Here is a 20,410-nt window from a genome sequence, read left to right on the forward strand (position 1 = left end):
TGATTGAAGGCCCAAACGATAACCCCTTCCTTGTGCCCCTTGGCCTCCACTTAGACTTCTGCCAGAGCCCAGAGCACTGTTCCACCCGCTGGGGGAGTGGAGTTGAAGCTTCATGAAGACAGGCTGTTGCGTTGCTATTTTTGTTTCTTGGGGGTTTGGGGCTTTTTGTTTGTTTGTTTCCTTTATGTCTTGATACCTGCACAATACAGCACAGTGGTTCCTCACTAAGTTCTCCTTTTTTATGTGAGATAGCAAATGACATTCCTTTGTCTGACCTTCAAGGCCTCCCAAATTTGCCCCAATCTACTTTTCTGGTCCCACATCCTGATTCTCATCCACATAGTTTATCTCTAGACAAACAGGTTTGTCGCTGACTCACAAATATGTCTTCCATGTTTCTATCTTCATGCCTTTGGCTCACATCATCCCGCTCCTGACATGTCCCCACTTTCCTTTCAACCTGCCCAAACCCTACCCTTTGCCCTGGGTCCAGTGTGTGCCTGTTCCGGGATGACACCTGCAGGGCACTGTGCACTCCAGCGTGTTGCAGTGTCAGGGTCGTGCAGCCGAACGAGAGGAGCCCAGGCTCAGGGCCCGAGTGGTCTGTGCATTTTCCTCTTTTTCTGATCAAGGTGCCTACCCTCTCTGAGCCTCACTTCCTTCTCTACATGATCAGAGTAGCAAAACCTATGGCACCGGGTTTTCTTGAGTATTAAGAATAATATACGGACTGTCGTTCAGTGAGGGTTCATACAGATTATGTGAGCTCGTTATTGTCAGTTTGATTGTAGGGCATCTAATCATGCAGCTTGTAAGATCACTGATTGGGAGATTTCATTGTCATTTGGATCACTATGCGATGTATGCTTTATTTCAAACTAGACTACACGTGTTCCGGCTGCAGTTAGCACTTAGTTGAATGGTGGGCACGTATACAGAAACAGATGTGTGTATTTATAGATGTCCAAAGAGGGAGAGATGCTTGTATTTAATCTCCTTTAGAAAACACCAACTTATGAGGAAGTTGATAATGTCCCTATTTTATCCATGAAGGACTAAGAATTGGAATGTTTGAATCCCTCCCAAGTCAATCCAGATCTCAAAGTGACAGAGGCAGAAAATTAAAACAATGTAAAGTTTACTCTTAAAGAATTTAAAAAATTAAATAAATTTATTTTTAATTATGTTTTCAAATTTAATATGTTTTAAATATGTTTTTAAATTTAATGTTTTAAATATGGTTTTAAAAAAATAAATAAAAATGTTTATACATCTTTCCCAAATCTATTCAATTTTATTCTCCCACATTTCACATCTGTGAGATTCTCTGCCTAGATTGATATATATTTGCCAATCACCTGCCTAATTTGATCTACATGAAGTTGTACCCAGGTTCAGGGACTGTGGGAAGGAGAGAGGGAGATAGTTGTAGAAAGAATATTGATTGCATAGTGCTAGGTGGGGGGTAGGGGGACAAATGAAGAGTACCTCAAACAAGACAACTATGGCATTTTTTTGCTAGGACACTCAGGATAGCATCACTGCAAGAACGACAGATGACATTTGAATCTCTTTTTCCTGAAAAAAGAGGAAGTGCAGTTTATTCATACAGTGGGTGCATATACATAATATGTACTGCTTCAGGCAATACTCTTCTGACTAGAAAGTTATAAAGTTTAGATTATTTTTCCCCAATGCTCTCCAGCATCAGCAAAATTTGAGGTTGGCTGGACTTCCTACCTGGACCGCACTACAGCACAGTCATGCCCAAATATAGAGAACTGTTTATGAAAGACACAGAGTAAAGGAAATCTCACACACACACACAGAAAATCCCTTATAGCTAATGGGAGTACAGAGAAATAGTGCAAAGAACATTTCAGGGATAGAAAATGATGACTTTTTTTTTTTAGGAGTCCTGGGTTAGACCAAAATTGGAGCTCATATTTTGGTAAAGGATCAGGATAGCTTACCAATAAATAAAATGATCACTTACTTTATTACTTATACTCATTCTGCATGCAATTTGTATAGATGGTAAAGACAAAGATGGCTAGAACAAAGTAACAACCTCTTACTGCTTCAGTTTAGTTAATCATTAATAGTTTTCCATGGATCAATACTTCTCAGAAACAAGAGAGGTAACCATGCGCTTCAACTCAGTGTGTTTGCCAAGTGGGAAAAGCCATGGGCCAGGCCTGTTTGAGGTCTGTACCTCAGAATGTAACTGTGTTTGGATGTAGGTCTTTAAACATGGTTAAGTTAAAGTGAGGTTTTTAGGGTGGGTCTTAACCCAATATGACTTGTGTCCTTATAAGAAGGTGAAACTTGGACACACACATACACATGAGCAAATCCATGTGAACACAGTGCAGGAAGGCAGCCATCTGCAAGCCAAAGAGAGAGGCCTCAGAAGAAACCAAACCTACTGACACTTTGATTTTATACTTCTAGCCTCTAGAACTGTGAGAAAACAAATCTCTGTTGTTTAAACCACCCAATCTGTAGCATTTTCTTTGGCAACTCAAGCAAACCAATGTACTCTTTATATTAGTTGCTACGTTTGAAAATCCTCTTAAAATGATAGTAAGGTAATAGAAGAGTATAAATCCCCAGGAATAGAGCAATGAGAAAGGAGAAGGCTGGGGATGAGAGAGGAGTATATTAGAAATACAGAGGAGCAAAAGGAATTAGCAACATTGAGAATGCTGATTACCAAGTGCCCAGAGAGGAGTGTGTCAGGAGAAGCAAACAATTCCCTTTGCAGAAATCTGAAGACTTGAGACTTGAGTAACCAGCTATGCTTAAAAATAGGTGGAAATTGGTGGAAAATCTGTGCAGGAAGTGGACTATTCCCCAGGTCCTTCTCTCGCTCTGCACAGCCAAGAAACCAATTCCACAGTCCATACTCATCAGAAGATTGGCAAGTTATTCTATGAAGAAAAATGAAACAAGAAAATTCAGACTTAGAGACACCAGGCACAGTGGAAGGGGGAAATTAAAGTCTGCCACTTGAACAGTGAAGCTCTGGCTTCCCCAGTAGCACTTAGGGACAGGAACTCTGTCAGGTAGGCAAGCGCTAGGGCAGGAGATTGAAGAGTCCTCAAGAAAAATGAAATTGTTACTCAGAGAAAAGACCTACAGCTACTGGCATCATGTGGTTGCCTAGTGCAAAAAGCCAGGTTCTTTATTACCCAGATTCCCGGCAGTAAATCCTGAGGCTCTAATCACTTAAGTCATGCAGACCTTTCCGCCAGCGTTTGGATGCCTTCCTCTTTAATATGAACTGACAACCAGAGTTCCACAAACCCTTAAGGAAACTCTCCAACATAAACTCTCAAATCGATGAAAATAATAATAGTAATAGTAGTAATAATAATGAAAAGCAAATTAAGAAACAAATAGAAGATTCAGAAAAAATATTCTCAGATAAAAACTTATTACATTTATAAAACAGAATGATAGCATACAAAAGCAACAAGAACAAGAGTTACTAAACTTTAAACAATGATAGGTCAAATTAAAATTTGAAAGATAAAGTTTTAGAAATCTACCAACAAATAATAATAAAGAGATGGACAAAAGAAAATTGGAAAAATAATTCTGACTAATATCTGAGTATTAGAAGTTTGAAAGAGAGAGAATAGAGAGTGAAGATGATAAGAACTTATCAGTAAAATAGGAAATATTTCCTCAAAGTGAAAGACATTTGTTCTTCATTAAAAAGGACCATGAGTACCCAGCACAATGAAGAAAAATGGACTTAAGACAAAAGACATCTCTTGACATTTCAGACTACAGATACAAATAGAAGGTCCTAAAAGCTTCTAACAAAGGAAAAGAAAAGAAGAAAAACCTAGGGATTACATTTCTGGTTAAAACATATATGGTATTCATCTTCTCAAACACACATTGACACCTTGAAGACAACAGAGCAACACATTCTAAATTCTAAGTGACGACAGTTTGCAACCGGAATTCCAAACCCAGCTAAATCATCGATCGAGTGTGCGGGAACTGATAAGATAATTGATGTGTCTAACCCAGGCACAAAATATTTTATGAAAGGCTTTAAAACATTATTTTAGAGAGTTCTGAAAGAATTAGTGATAATGCCACATAACATTAAGCAAATAAAAAATGGAGGCAATTTATAACTCCAGAAAAACACAAAAAGGTTGTTCAATAAATGAAACACAGTTATGACACACTATTTGGTTTATCAGTTTACAGAAGCCCTACTTCTCAGGGATAATACGGTAGAACTTGAATATTCACTTAACGAACGATCATTATGTAACTGCATTGGAAGGGCAGAAGTGAACTGGGGAAGTAAGATGGTGAAAGAATGTGAAATATGCATTGTCCTTAGTGGAAAGTCAGTCAGAAGTATGTCGTTAAATACCAAAGAGAGGACTTAAAAGTTTCAGAGATTCACAGTGAGGGGGTGGTGCAAAGTACCCCCCGCTGTTTTTTGTTCTACGTTTATGATGAATTGAAAAAAATAGCATCATTCTTTTGTAAATTTAAAAAGAACCAAAGCAACCAAATTTCCAAATATGAACTGCCCTGTGTTTATCAGCATGACCACAGTTAAATGTCTTATACTGGTATCGTTTGAGTGGAATATTCCATTTCCCCTTTAATACTTGATAACTTCAACATCATCACTTACTGAAGAGCAAGGACTGGCGGTATTGGCAGAAGTGAGGCAAGCTTCCCCTAACCAGTCAGGAGAGAGGGGCCACGGACACTGGGCCACTCGAGCCAGCGGATTCAGTACTGGTGACGAGTGAGTCTGCAGACATTGAAGGCAGTTGTGTTGTTCACATATTAGATTCTCCTGCTGCAGTTCTCACTCGGAAGGTGATTTACAAACAACACTCTCCACCTCCAGTCTTCTCACTAGTGAGCAGGATACTCTAGTGAAATAATCAGGATTAAAAAAGTCACTATATCACTGGAAGCTATTGAATTCACACTTTTATGAGGCCATAACCATTCTTACATAGTGTAAAATAAAACCTATGATTTCCATGCCATTCTTGACACTACTTGAGAGAAACAGTAGCATAAGAAAGTTGGTTTTTGTTTAAGGCTTTGCAGAATCCAGCTCACTTCGTTATAGTCACACCTTTGCTCAGGATTACAGTGACCCAGGCTGCTCCATGCAGGTTTAAAATTCCCATTGCCCCCAAACATCCAGAATAACATTTTACCTTCAGCATGATTGACAGGACACAGGATATGAAGGCTTCTGGATTTGACAGAAAAGTCTTGTGCTTTGTCCAAATGAAGTGCTTTCAACGTCAGTTTCTTTGGCTTATTTGGCTGCCAGGCTTCCTGAAAGACAGGTGTGCTGGGAATGGAGTAAACAAACAGAATCTCACATGTTCAGACTTTTCCCTCTAGAGCAGCACAGTTCCGTTGCTGAGTAGCAGCAGCCAATGCCCTCACACTGTTCGCTCTCTCCTTTCTGTTAACTGAGAAAACCAGTAGCTGCAAGAACAACATCAGCAGAACTAAATGTAAATGGAGTCAATAGAGAGAGACAAATGTCCGATGCTCTAATGGTAATACCCCAGAGTTCCACACCATAAGCCTAGAATTCCAGCTTAGAGTTCATCTCTCACTTGCCCCCCGCCAGCTCTGCCCATCTCATTCACTCATGCATTATCCTCCTCTGAGGGGGGGCTCGTGTATTACTTCATCTTTGCATTTGCCGCACTGCTTAGTGACAGCTTTGCACACAGTGGGACCTCCAAAAACAGATTTTAAATTGCAATTTTCAATTGATGTAATGTATTGTAAAGCATACTTCACTTGGTAATGTGACTACAACGTGGCTCACACCCGCATTTCCGGGATGTGTTGGCCATAGTCCAGCACCCTGGTGAAGGGGCCAGGCTTTGCACTCATTGTCTGAGTTAAAAACCCAGGCTCTTCTTTGTTAGTTATTGTCCTTGGAGTCTTCGAGTTTCATCATCTCCAAGACCAGGGTGGTAATGTTAACTTCTGTGGAGATTAAATGAGATAATATCTGTGTTGCAGACACATAACACGCTCATGTATTAAACTCACAATGTTAGCTGTGGTTACTATTAGCATTACTCATTATTACTATTATCAGTTTTCTCATTTCTAAATGGAAATGTAATGTCAAACTCACAGGGCTATTGTGAGAACTAAGGGCTATTGTGGGTATACATAGTATGTATATTTATATATACACACAGTATGTACGTGTGTGTGGATACACATATACATGTATTTACATACAAATACATATATGTGCACATGTACATATATAGCATACATATACAGGGTAGAGGAAAAGTAGGTTTATGGTTGTTCATATGGGAAAAATACAATAATTAAATAATAATAATTTAAGAATAAACTCTGTTTTGCGTGCTCATAACTGTAAAGCCATTTTTGCCCCACCCTGTATACATGATAGTAGCTAACACATAGTAAATGCTCGTGTTAGCTGTTGTCACTGCTGATATGACTACAAGTAATAACTGTTACTATAGTTTCCTCTTTTATCTAACATGAGGTTGACAATGCTAAGCTCATAAGATTGTTGTAAGAATTTTAAAAGTTAAAGCATTTTAAAATCCTTTAACAGCTTTGGAACTGAACCTTGCTTATGATAATCACTATCTGTTAATAGTAATAAAAAAGAGTGATAATATAGTGTAGCGAATCTGTAATAACAGTATATGCTCAAGAAGTTGTAACCCATTTTTGTGTTCATTCCCACATAGATCCATAGCATTAATGGAAAGAACAGTAATAGCCACACATGCTCTAATGGTAATATTAATTTCCTCTCTACATACTGGGCAAAAAAAAATCTGGGGTGCAGCACACCTTGGCCCAGAAGCCTGCCCTTGGCAAAAAGACAAGATGCGAGTGAGGAAAACATGCCTACAGGAATTGTGAGGGTGGCATTTTGCCTACTATGTACAGTGATTTGCCAGCGTCCCTTTCACCAGCTATGACAGTGACAACGATGCCACTCAAACAGCCTGCATAATGCTGCAGGGGCACATCCTTCTCTAAGGCTGAAGACTTGCCGGTGAGACAGGAAGCATGCTTGATTCCATCTGCTGTCACTTATCTGCCAATATAGATGGCGGGTCTCCATGGCTCTGGTGGCAGTCGGAATGACACACTGTATTTTAGCGGCTCACAGGAAATCACTTCAGAGCATTAAAGATGGGAAATACCTTCCGATACCTTCGCTTCAAAGAAATGAGTGTCCCAACCTGAAACACTAGGCCCCACAAGATAATGTCCCTTAGTAACAGAATAAAAACAATACTTCCAATCTCTGTGAACTGACTTTGTTTTAAAGAGCTTGAAGAAAACTTTTATCGCCTTTACCTTCACTTTTAATTAAAGTAGATATTTTCTGGAATTATAAAACTTTAGTTTTATTCAAGTGTTAGAGGAAAGGAAAAGAAAAGGGACTGACTCCCTGTTATATCCTTGGTGCTGTACTTGGTAATTGAGCTTTGTTGAAGAAGAATTTTTCATGGTGTGTGAATTTAAAATAAACCTTAATATTCCAAAAAGCAGGCATAACTACTTTACTCAGAGATTTCTGTGGAGAGTATATGGTTTAGAAATACAAAGTCAGGAAAGCAATAGGAGGGAGGGTAACTTCAGAATCCACGGTATCATTTATAATTTGCCTTCACCAGAATGAGGTTGTTTTAGAGATGGAGTGGGGGAAGGTGGGACGCACACAGCGTAGGGAAGCGGCCAGCTTCAGCACACTAAGTCACCAGCACTTGTGTTTGTGTAGGTGTGTGTACTTTGTGGGGGGGAGGAGTTTTGCTTTAACTTTTGTTTCAACCACTTGACCTACAATTGGGAATCTTTCCTATCATACCCTATTTTTATCTTTTGTTCTATATATTCTATTCTTGAGATGATCTTCATAATAATGTGCATTTTCATAGGCGGTGTATAAACACTATGCAAAATTGAATCTTTATCCCTGGCATTAATCTCAAAGTCCTTTTGTGTTATCAAGTACCTTTAAATATGTGTCTTCTAACTGAACTTACTTTGATGGAGGTTAGTATATTTCTTTTCCACATGTAGGTCTTCTGATCTCTTAGGCTGACTCTTTCCCAAGTCCTTTTTTAACATCGGGAATTACCATTCTCCTAATCAACCATTCTAGAAATTTCAGTCACCGTTAATCTTTCTTTTCTTTCATTTTCAATATCCAATCCATCTTCAAGTTCTACTAATCCTTCCTTCAAACTGCGCTTCCTCTCTTCTTCATTCTCCAGCATGTTAGCCTCGCACAGTTCTCACCTGTTCTTGCCTGGACTCATAACTGGCATGTCTGCATCCAAGCCCCTTGCATCAACCCTACCCACTGCTCCCAGATGACGTACTGAAAGTCTTCATTTAAACCTGTCGTTCTTCATTCAGGACGTGCTCAGCATAGGTCACAGCTCACACATCGGTGGGGGTCAGGCAGGTAACGCGAATGAAGAAGGCAGGCGGTGATCCTGGCCCAAGGGAAAGCCCATCCTCACCTGCCTGTACAGCTACTCCTGTGTTTCTAAGAGTGTTGCCGTGTGAAAACACAGGCCAATGATAACAGATTTTCTAATTTTTCAGGAGAACACAGAAATCAAGACTTGAAAAAATAGCTTATTCAATAAATATCTGTTGAAGACATACTATGTTCCTAGCTTTATTCTCTATATTGGAGGAGATACAACAGTGAACAAAACTAACAAAAATTCTACCCTCATGATACTTATATTCTTGTTGGGGGGGAGATAAGAAAAAATAATGTAAAGATAGATAGATATAGATATTGAGGTTGATTTTGTAATAAATGCTAAGAAGCACTGTGTTTACGTGGCAGAAGTTTAAGTGGGGTGCCACCTCGTGAAAAGGTGGCATTTCAGTAAATACAAGAAGGAGACGTCTGTGAGGGAGGAGTGTCCTAAGCTGAAGGAAAGTCCGGAGTCCCGCTGCTGTGACTGAAGAACAATAAGGAAGCCCCGAGGCTGGGGTGAGGACGGAAACTGGAGAACAGGAGAAGCCAAGGTTGAGATGAAACCTGAGGGAATTAGGGGAATTCCCATAGGGCTTTGTGGATATAATTAGTGACTTTGGCCTTAATTCTGAGTGAAATAATCAGCTAGCAAGGAGACTTGCAAAGGTTTTAACAAGAACACTCTGACTACTAATTTCGAAATAGACGTCAGAGGGATAAGGGAAGAAGCAGGGAGACCAGCGAGGACGCTTGTCTTTAAATACGATGGTGGCTGATCACGTTTCGGACGGAGCCACTGGAGAATGGAGTGGTCAAAAGCTGAGGTGGGCCGAGACATCAGAGATGGAGGGCTTGGCGGGGATAGTTTGGAAACTCTGTTATGAACATGGTAACTTGAGATGTTTACAAGGGGATCTTGAGTAGACAGGTTGACTTATAAATTTGGAGTTCAAGGTTGGAATGAAGGATAATTCTCAACTTGGAGTGAGAGAGCTAGACCACATGCCTCAACTCTCTTTCCCCTAACATAAACTCTTTTTCCTGAGGTCTTTCTTAACTTTTGTTTTCACCATGTCAACATTCTTTAGAGAGATACTGTTCCTATTAACCCAATTTATTCCAAATATGGGTTTAAAAAAAAACTCTCTTTTTTTGGTTGTCAACAGCTGAGACAAAACAGAAATTTTTAAGCAAGACTTTTCTGAAAAAAGGAAAAATGTAATATCAAAACCACATGAGAGTAGATAATTTGACTTGTTATAGGAGATACTTTATTCAAATTTGGTCCCTTCTGCGAAGCTTTCCTTCTGTCTCTACCAGGCAGTAGAGGCCATATTCATCCTTAACACAACAGAGCCCTACAAGTCACAGTGTAGTCAGATGAATATAGGATGCTAAGAATCAAGGCAGAGAAGATTAATCACCCCTTATGCTTACAAACAGCCCACCTTCTTAATTCTGGTTTCCTCTCTGAGGACCTTCCTCTCCCTAGATGACTGGATACTAGAATTTAGTACAACATAGGAAAGAACAACCTACTTTCAAAATATCCAAATATAGCATCATGGTTCCAATATCTTAGTAAGAGGCACATGCATATGTTGTCAAGGTAGAGGGATCACTTAATCACAGCATGAATCATAGTATGCCCTCCATAAATATTCATTACCTCTCCTTCCCCTTGGAGTAACTTGAAACACTGTCTATAAACTACCTCGCCTGAACTACAGGGAGACCATTTCCTTGGATGTCGTGACCACATAATCCCAAGCTTTTTCTTATGCTCTTTGCCTTTCTGAAATATTTGTCTTCCTACCTTCCTCTCATGAAAACATTGCAATTCCTTATAAGTCAAATTAACTTCATATGGTTTCATATCTAATTGACCCCCACATTGATGTTTTCCTTGTACATCAATAATTTGTTTATGGAAATCATTTTTCACTTAAATATTCTCTGAAATGTTTTGGCACCAAACTCTTTTCTTCCCCAAAAGATAAGAACTGTGATTTGTTCTTTAAATGTTAACTCCTTTTGTTTGTTTGCTTTTAAATCCACCACCATGCATAGTACAGGGCTATGCATGTAGCAGGTAAATTACAATGTACTACTACTGCATACATAATTCCTGAATGTCTGAAATATCTGTTCACTAGCCCTTTCATCCCCAAAATAGTAACAAATATTTTGTCAGGCAATGCTAGATATCCAAGCATGGAAGTAAAACAATGGAGAATTCTTTGTTGCAAGTGAGCTTAAAAATGTATTGATTTGAGAGAGAAAAAAACATTGATTTATTGTTCCACCTATTTATGCATTCATTGGTTGCTTCTTGTATGTGCTGTGACAAGAGATCGAACCTGCAACCTTGGCGTATTGAGACAATGCTCTAACCAACTGAGCTACCTGGCCAGGCCACGAATGAGCATTTTTAAGTGAAAAGATGATGTTAGAAATAGCTTTTTGAGAAATTGGTTTGGTAAACTAATCTTGGATATAAACATTGGATAAATCATTGGATGTGTTTATATCCAAGATTATAGAGAGCCATCTTGTGGGCAATTCAGTTTCTCATTCACATAAGACCTTTAGGGGAAGTAGTTCTCCCTGCCCTAGCTGCAGAATAAAATTTTAAAAGTATATTGAAATTTTATATAATTAAGCATGTTTTAACCAATGCCTATAAACTAACTGTAGACTTTACAAATTTTAAATTTCTAAACTATCTAAAATGAAGGTTCCAACAAAGATATTACTAAATATCATAAACATGACTTGTGACACCTTCCATTAGAAATTTTATAAAACTGTTACCAGAAAAGAAAGAGAAGTCCCTTAAGAAATGCAGATAAATATACACACTACTTTGCATATTATTCCAGGTGCTTCATCGCCCCCCCCCCCCCCCATTTCACTTGTCCTGTTTCTGGACTTCACATTTCAAACTCCTACATGATACACAAGGGAGAGCTAGAAGGTTGGGGGGCAAAAATAAAGTTTTGATCCCATTATCTCTTCACCTCCAAAACCTCACAAAATTTTATGAAATAAATACAAAGATGAATAAAAACATGATGAAATGTTTTTGCTCGATTATTCGAGTCCCTAAGCTAAATCTTTATCTTTATAACTTTTAGCTTCTTAAAGTTCCTGACATCAACAACGATAACATTTTAGTATTAGTATTAGGTTTGTGTTGTTCATGGTGCATCAAAGGCCCTTGATGTTCCTTCTATCCGAAAGTAGAAGATATGTTTTAGATTTACAGCCTCGTCTCGAACCGCCATCCACCGGTAAACAAAGTCTGACAGTGCGAGGTTGGTACATTTGGTCCAAGGACCCCTGTATACCTTAAGTACATAAATATAATCCGATTGCTAGTTCTCTGCCCTCTTTCTTTCTCATTCAGAAACCAGGTACGTTCACAAAAATCAACTCTCTTGGTCAGGACCATTGGAGCTCTTATTTTTTCCTGTAATATTTATAGTAATTTGTTTTCTTCATCTCCTGCCCTTAAGAACCCTGGCAGCATCAGTCAGTATGTTCCAAAGTAGGTTTTGTGGAATGCTAGTTCCATCTAATAGCAATAGGAGCTACATGCAAATGGGTCTATGGCCAAATAAGCTGTGATTCACAAAAATAAACTGATGTATAACAGTAAGATTCCAGAGTCTTAAACAGACTAAATATATTAAACCTCCAGAAAGATATACTATGTGCAGAATATCCTGAACTTTATTAAATATGGAACGTTTTTGTTTGTTTTCAGAGTATCTAATGGGGATGGCACTCTACAGAGAACATTTTGGCACAAACTGAACTAGAGATAAAAAGATAGACTTCAAAATACACACAGATTCCTTGAACACATTTCGGGATGTTAAGAAATTGACTTCTAGTGTAGACTATTCTGGGAGAGAAAATTTTACATTAAATGATTATAATTCAAATGTTATGATTAATTTTAATTTAGCAGGCAATTTGATCTAACAGATAAAACACTTGCCTGCAAGTGAACTAACATGTTTTATTCCTCAGTACAGTCATGCCGTTTTTCAAGTGATTAACAATTCATTTTACCTTTCCAGTTAAGGTAAAAGAACCTCGTATGAGTAACAGAAATACTGAAATTGGTATAAAAGTTGGTTTAAGATGCCTGTGCCTCGTGCATCAATTCCCAAAGAGTGTTATAAAAGATGACTTAGTCTGGTATTAACTGATGTCTTGGGGGACAGTTTGATTATTCTACAAATGTTCTCCACATTCTAGAATGGTCACATTCTAATTATTACATCCAAAGCTCTTATAAGTCCTATAGTAAAAAATGTTTTTCTTTAAAATTGTCAAGTCAACATTTTCCAAATCATTTGACTCTTTAGCCATTTCCTTGTTTATATTATTCAACCAAACTCTTAACATCTCAAAAATATTTTATGCAGTGATTTGGATAGTATTCTTATGTCTTTTTCTGCTTTTAATAGATAAAATTATTTTTAATCCATGTTAATAGAGAAGAGCAATTACACCATGATCCAAAAACTGTGGGCTCTGATTCTTGGTGGTGAACTGACTCTATGTAGTGCCCTGTGGGGGTGCGGCGAGGGGCTGAGTGAAATAAGGGGTTGAGGGGAGCGCCTGTGCTGCTGTCAGATTCTCTGGGCAGCAGGCTCTGATGTGCAGGATGTTTACAGGGAAGTGCTCTCAGAGGGAGGGAGGAGGAGGATTAAAGGCTCAGAGGAGGCCTCAGCTGATCCCATGCCAAATATGAGTTACTGTTAGGAAAAATAAATCTTTAAGGTAAAATAAAATTGCATGTGTGAAAAACAGGCAATTATTAACTATAAGCAAAACAGAAGTTATGGCATGAGGGGAATATGTTTACTACGTATTACATATGTAGTAAACAAAATTTATACAATAAATATATGCAAGCAGTGATTATAAATTTAACTAAAATTTGAGATTCAACTAGGTGAGAGAAGGGGAAGGGGAGACCAGTATAAGATAATTAAATCTTTATTATACCAAAAATAAACAGACAATAGCCAAAATTTCAAAAACAAGGAAGAACTTATAAGCCTATTACTTAGAGTTATATGAGATCTGTCCAGAGCCATGTAATATTAAAAAATAGAGACATTTATTGAAGAAGATACAAGATAAAAGAAACATTTTACATAGGACAGTGATGCCTCAACCCCCTTGAAAGTAGGCACCTTGGGACCTCACACAGTTCTCCCAATCACCATCATCTGCCCCGTCGTATTTTCCTGAATTTCATCCATGGTCTGAAGTCTCTTCCCTTTCAAAGATGATTTTAGTTTTGGGAAAAGCCAGAAGTCACAGGGCACCAAATCTGGGCTATATAGGCACTGAGTCATCTGGGTGATTTGATGTTTCTCCAAAAACTCTGCATGAGATGTGATGCATGAGCAGGCACATTGTTGTGATGAAGCTGCCAATCACCAGTTGCCCATAGCTGTGGACTTCTGAATTATCCATATATTTCTGTAGAATAATGTTCAAGCTTAATGCAAAATTTGACGCAGATTCATTGCTCTACTCGCTCAGTCATTTTGAATGTGATGGCTACACAGTACACATGCTCACTCAAAGGCATCTACCACCCCACTGACTAGTACAGTGAAGTTATCATTGTTCACACATGCACATTCCAGTCCACACCCATTGGCTGCCAGGTTACAGCCACATCACACAAACCATTCTTGTTATATTAACAATGACTGGACTTTTTCCGGACAGACCTCGTAGTACCACCAGAAACAAAATGATTTGGAAAAGGGTATTCACAAGGGATACAAATAATAGTTTTTTCAAATAAGCCATTGGGTGTAATTCCTTGATTATATGTGCCTAATTTCTCCATTTGTCACAAGGGGTTGAGTTAAGCTGCATTAACAACCTCAAATCTTGTAACAATACATGTTGGCTTTTTCTTCTCCCATGCTAATGCCACCAACTCAAGCTATGGTCCGTAGCTGTGCCACTCCAGCTCAGAGGAACAGAGAGTTGCCGTCTTGGACTTTGCTGATCTCTATGGCAAAGAGAAAAAAGGGGTGAAGGGTTTCACACCAGGAATTTAGTGCTTGACACTCATTGCTCATGAGGTTGGCCCAAACTAGTCATTCAACCACAGAGGCTTCTTAAGTATACATGGGCCTGTTAGGGGGATAGCTGGAAATACTAGCCAACAGCTCTAATGACTATCCCAATTCTCTCATCAAAATTAAGTAAAAGTAACCCTGGTCATTGTGGCTCTGTTGGCTGGAGTGGTCCCATAACCCGAAAGGTCACAGGTTCAATTCCCACTCAGGGCACATACCTAGGTTGTGGGTTCAATCCCTGGTTAGGGCACATATGAGGGACAGCCAATTGATGTTTCTCTCTCACATAGATGTTTCTCTCCCTCTCTGTCTCCCTCTCACTCTCGCTAAAATCAATAAGAATGCCCTCAAGTGAGGATAAAAAAAATAAGTAAAAATAAAATGATTTACTTCTAGGTTAAAATTTAGGTAAGTACTCATGTATATGCAGTAAGTATATAAGTATTTATTCATATAAGAAATATATTTATATAAATAAAACATTTAAATATATAAATAAAATACCCAACCAAAACAAAAAGACAATAAATAAAATACTTATATGTGTATACTTTTTATTTTTATATTTTGCTCTTTTATATATGCTATATACATTTTTTAAACAAATGTTTTTGAATACCTTCTATTTACAGGGCATTGTGGTAAGTCCTGGGTATTTAATAATGAACAATAAATACAGAAACCCCTGTTTTTGTGTAACTTATATAGTGCGTTAGGGACAAGGAGACTCAAAAAACATGATAACTTGTATGGTGTTATATGATGTGTTAGAAGATTGGAGTGCTGGGAAAAGACAGTGCGAAGGAAGGAGAGTTAATGGGGCAGTCAGGTTAGTCCTCACTGAATAGAGACCATTTGAGATAAGGCTTGAGGAGGATGCGAGATGGGCAGTGTGGATTCCTGGGCAGAGGGAGCAGGAAATGCAGATGATCTGAGGTTGGGGCATCCCTGCTCTTTCCAGGAAAGGAGAGGAGGCTAGTGAGGCTACAGTGAGGGAGTGAAGGGGGCAGTGACAGGAGACACAGGATGTATCCTAGTTTGGGATGTAGAGGCTGTGCTAAAGACTGCTGCTCTCTCAGTTATTAGCTTGAACTCTGAGTGAGATGCTTACATTTACAGTGGAAAATAAACTGTTCAGTGTATAGAAAATGGCTGATATTTTGTATAAACCATTTTTGTGACATCATAAAGAAGACAAGAATATGTAGAATTTATCTTTTTTATCCATGTTAAATTAACAAAAACCCTTCCATGCTTTATATACTACACCGAACACCTATATTTCTGCCGAGTATTGACATAAAATGAAGCTTACAGGAAGTCAGGAAGGAAATTAATACTTACTGAGCTTCTACCACATGACCTCACTTAATGCCCAGAATAATCCAACTAGGTAAATATTGTGCCCTCATTTTACAGATAACAATACTGAGTCTCAAGGGATATAACATGGCTTGAGTTACCAGGCTTTCAAAGAACTGGGATTTAACCTAGGGTTGATCTGACTCTGAAGTATTTTTCCCCAATGCTTGTATTGGAGTCCTAAAAATATATTTCACAATGCACTAATTTCCTAGGTCAAGGGAATTATTTAAGTTTGTGTTCCAAAAATTCATCCATTAGGTTCACACTGCATAGAAAAAGAACCTATTCATAATGAGAATTGGCCTTAAGGGAATGTCACTGCCAGCCCTGTCAGCCTCTACAAGAACGACAAGCCTTTATTTACAAAGAATGCTCTACACGGTGAAAATTAAGAACTATGTTTATGATGACAATTTTGCCTAATTTACTAGAGATAAAGGAATTAAATGCACTCTGATTTGATATTTATTGCTTTTTTCCCCTCTTCTTTTGCAGGTAAGTTTGGAAATAATTTATTTTGCTTATGGACTAGAGGTATGGTGTCACTTTTTCATAATTTTTTATTTTAATTGCTTTTAAAATTGGTCCTGGAAGATTATTTGTTTCACCATGCATTTTGTTGTTATAACTGTAAATATTTGAAAGGTAACATTGTGGGTTTAAATATTTGATTCAGGAGTTTTATGTACAGTATGTGATACCATAAAGTAAATCTATGCAGGGTTTGTATTTGAGTTTGTGTTGAAATGATTTTTATGTTATATGCAAGAAGGGGATTGTATTGCAGCATATGGGTAAATATACACAAAAAAAAAATGAAGAAAATGCATGCAGTGAGAGACTGTAAGGCTGAGAAACCTTTAGCTCCAGGCATATAACCTACAATAGCCATGAATGCACCGTCACAAGAATAAGATGCTTTTTCATGAGTAAAGTCGATCAAACAGAAACTATTTTCAATCATTTTGTAAGCTTTTGGTTTTATGCTTCCTTGTGTTATTGTGCAAAATGTCGGCCAGGGTATTGATGATATGTATCTTTGAAAAAGAAATAGCTGTAAACGTTTTGAACCTGAGCGAAATTTTAAGTTAGAAGGCAATAAAATAGATCCATTTCCTGGAAACCACATATATACACACAAAAAAGCTCTAGTGATGCTATATCAACCGTTTCACATAAAAAGAAGGAAATTTAACTAAAGCTTTTAGATGCACAAAAGAGAAGATAAAATACCAGAGGGGCTTAGGAAGATGTGGGATTTGTACTGGGGAAGGAAGGTAGCCTGTTAAATTACCCACATAGGACTGTGGCCTTACTATTGTGCACTATACTTCCTCATTCACATATGAAAGAAGTGACTATGTGAGATTTGAATCAAGCTTAAAACTGAAGTAAACACTATGTGAATTATAAATGGTATATTTACTTTGTTCTTGAAAGACTATATGTGTTTGTAAAAGCTATTGCAAGCTTTATTATTAAATGTATAAAACTAAAGAGAGATTGGGGGCACTACATCTACTCCTAGCTACTCAATTCTAAATCATAGCTACTCAGTAAGAGATAATGTAGTACAGGAGGCAAGAAATGTCTTGGTCTCCTGCTCTTGATGGGTGAAGAACTTCCATCTCATTATATGCCCTCCAACAAAGTCCTGTCAATGTAAAAGTAATCAGGATAGAGTCAATATTATCACTCTGAGTGGACATTACAAAAGTCAAGTACTGCAGATTTTTTCAATGAAAGAATACAAATTCGGTTCTTGAACCACAAAGCTACTCAAATGGCCTACAACTCTCATTGTTTTAACTAGTATTTTAGTGGTTGATGAAAAGGAGTAGAAGTGAGGGACATTTTAAAGTGTCGTGACCTTTAGGAAAATACATTTATTGTTTTTCTTCATCCAATCTAAGAATCAGAGAAATTCTTTAGCCCAGTGTTCAGAAAAATTTTTCTGTGGGTAGCAAGATAGTAAATATTTTAGAGTCTGCAGGACTTAAATGTCTGCGGTGAACTACTCAACTCTGCCATGTCGGACACATGCAGCCATCCACAGGCAATATGTAATGAATGAGCATGGTATGTCCCAACAAAACTTTATTTACAAAAGCAGGTGGCAGGTGGAATCTGCCCCATGGGAGTTTTGCAGTTTCTGCTCTAGCTCCCTTTGAAATGAAAAATTTTACGTAAACTTCAAAAAGATTGCAACCGTACGTCTGTTGACCACCTTCTGATGTAGATGAACACTTGCTATAAATAGGAATGAAATGGTGTTCAATTGTAGTTTAGAAATAAGAAATAAATGTCTCAGAAGTTTTGATGAATTTAAACACTAGAGGGCACAAAAGGATATTTTTAAGTCAAGGGCCTTTTGTAAAGAGAACATTACAATTATGAAAAACTTCCTCAGGTAGAGAAATGTGACCTCAAGTGCGTACTTTGTCAGAAGTGGCGGCCTGCAGGTCCAGTGACCTCACTGGCCACAGGAACTTGAAGTGGTTGACCAGCTCTGTGTTGCTATAATAATGGCCATGTATCTTTTTCTTATGTCTACTTTAAGCCTTGTCATAAAGTGCGGCCAAAATTATGGATTTATATGGTGATTTTTTTTTGCTACCTCATAAGAGGAGAATCATTTTTTATTGCTATTTTTATCTGACTAGTTTTCATGTGGTAAAAAATCCTCTGTAGTAATAAGTTAGGTTCAATGATCATGTTTTACTAATTTTTTAAAAAGTCATGATAAAGTATACATACAAATATAGTTTGTTAAATTGATTTTTAAATTAATTTGAGTGTTTTATTTCATTAAAATGATCAAAAATCATCAAGAGCCTCAAGTTTTAAAAATATTTAAACCCTTCAGTAATTCTACATATAGCTTCTTGGATTAGGATAGTAATTTGAGATATTAAAAGTGTTTACATTCAAAGATATTTGCTGCAAAAGTATTGCAATATTGAAAACCTACATATATTCTAACCCTTCTACTTAATTTTTAAATAAATTTTGATATTAGACCCAGCCAATTGAATCTTATCAGCCATTAAAAATATTTTCAAATAACTATAAATGAAATGGTAAATTTCTTATACTAAAACATGAAATCCAAAACAGAATTCAAAATCACATGCACTAAACTCTCTCTTTTAGTGCATAATCTAGTAATAAAATTAGATGCATAATATGTGTCAAAAACATAAAAATAAGAAATAAAATGAGCCAGATAATTTATAGTAGTTATCTCTGTATAGGGATGACTTTTCTGTTCCTTTTGTCTTTTTACTTTTCTGCATTTTTCAAATGTTCAATACGAATATTCATCATTTTTATAGTAATAAAAAATAAACGGTACTCAAACAGAAAACTACGTCAGCATTGTCGTATTCTCACAACACTTTTTTTTGCAATGATTCTTAGGTCAGTGCTGATGAAAGTCAGCAGGTTATAAGAAACGTATGTTATTTATGCATCAGAAAATCTATTTAAATGAACTAATAATGGTTAGGCAGTCACATCAGTGGAGTCCCTTTCTTAGGCCTGTAGGGTAGGCTGATTTGTCTCATTTTGTGTGTGTGGCTGAGTTGCCACGCACTTGGCAGTGAGAGGGGCAGACAGCTGGGGGGAGACCAGGGAAGCAGCGGCCTGCTGGAAAGGTCTACAATGTAGAGATTTAGCACAGAACTTCCTGGGGACGTCCTGGACTGTGAAGAATTGGGACACATGCAAAATAAACACACACACACACACACTCACACATTCCTCTAATCATTCCTTCTCCCTTCAAAAATCTGCCTTCTAGCTCTGCCTGCGCCTGCCAATGGGCCTCACAGAGTGTGTGTAGAGAGGGGCTGGAGACACAGGAGACTGAGGTCACTACATTGGACTTTGCCCCAACCACAGAATTCCTTAGGAATTGCCTCGCATAAAGCACTGGAGGAAATCCCGTAATTAATATTGGCAGAAATGCCTCAGTCATTTGGCACAAAGCAAAAGCTGGTCACTAATTTCAGTTTAGCTTTCCCTCGTGACGTTTTTAGTATCATGAATTAACTACTAAAATTGTAGGGTTTTTAAATTTTTTTAAATGTTATCTGGTGGTAACATTGTGACTATAGTTTAAAAACACTGGATAAAAAGAGATCTGAAAGGGCGAACGTGGCATGGGCAAAGGCTCAAAGTTTGAGCCATATGAAATAATTTCTTCTTAATTCCCTACAGATTTCTAAAGTCTCATCAGAGCTTTCTTCCCTGGTACCTGGAAAAGTGAGAACTCTGTCCACATGTGTACTGGTAAATCATTTGATGAACTGAATGAAAAGAGGGAATCGAGACTAGCTAATGCCATCCAACAACCCTTACAACTTAATTTTCTCTATACAGT

General features: G+C 37.8%; 1 protein-coding gene across 12 annotated transcripts in view; it reads left to right on the forward strand.

Moving 5' to 3' along the window:
• The window catches only part of PDE4D (phosphodiesterase 4D), a 1,245,374-nt gene that overhangs the window by 888,966 nt on the left and 335,998 nt on the right, over positions 1–20,410 (forward strand). Inside the window, exon 1 of one of the 12 annotated variants that reach the window (XM_053913463.1) lies at positions 18,012–20,319. The exons of the other annotated variants lie outside the window; for them this stretch is intronic. The gene's annotated coding sequence lies outside the window, so the exon portion shown is untranslated. Of the gene's footprint in view, positions 1–18,011; positions 20,320–20,410 lie in introns of those variants that run through there. 12 annotated transcript variants of the gene reach the window in all.

Source organism: Desmodus rotundus, chromosome 1 (assembly GCF_022682495.2).
Source record: "Desmodus rotundus isolate HL8 chromosome 1, HLdesRot8A.1, whole genome shotgun sequence".
NCBI classification, from domain to species: Eukaryota; Metazoa; Chordata; class Mammalia; order Chiroptera; family Phyllostomidae; genus Desmodus; species Desmodus rotundus.